This window comes from Babylonia areolata, chromosome 4, assembly GCF_041734735.1.
Source record: "Babylonia areolata isolate BAREFJ2019XMU chromosome 4, ASM4173473v1, whole genome shotgun sequence".
NCBI lineage: Eukaryota > Metazoa > Mollusca > Gastropoda > Neogastropoda > Buccinidae > Babylonia > Babylonia areolata.
In genome coordinates, this window is record NC_134879.1 from 49,903,539 (window position 1) to 49,904,317 (window position 779).

Consider the following 779-nt stretch of genomic DNA (forward strand, 5'->3'; position numbering starts at 1 on the left):
GTTTTGCTTTGATTTTCCACTGAAGCAGTAAATCGGATGTTACGTGTCAGTGTCATGTGTCAATTGTTATGTTTTGGGTGAGTGACAATCTGCATTATTATTATTATTATCATCATCATCATCATCATCATTCTTGCTCCTTTTTTTTATCTCAAGCTTTTAGAAAGTCTTATTCATGTCTGTCTTCATAATCTTCCTTCTCTGAGTCTTGCAGTGCTCTATTACTCTCTGTCTCTCCCTCTCTCCCTCTCTGTCTCTCTCTCTCTCCCTCTCTGAGTCTTTCTCTCTCTCCCTCTCTCTCTCCCTCTCTGAGTCTCTCTCTCTCTCCCTCTCTCTCCCTATCTCTCTTAGCAAGGACAGATTGGAAGAATAGGCCATCCACAAAATCTTAATCTTTGAACAGAAAACATTTTGAGTTCTGAGTTCTTTCTCTCTCTCTCTTTCTCTTTCTAACTTTCTTTGTCTCCACCAAGCTCCAGCTCTCTTTCTCCCTAATATAATCATATTGGTTGATGTAAATCAAACGAAAGCTCTATCTTTCAGAATAAACATGTGATATGTGTGTAGTGTGTAATGTTGCAGACTGAGATATGAATATTGTGTGTCACTTCAGTAGCTCATGCGTCTACCTCCTTTGTACACAGTAAAGCTGTCTTCAAATAACATTATTTCTGTGTTCAGAGTCTGGAGTTCTTTCTGTCTGTGCAAGGGAGACAATAAGACGTGAGAGGTTTCATAATTATGTGTGAGTAGTTGAGCACATACGCGAGTGCAAATAT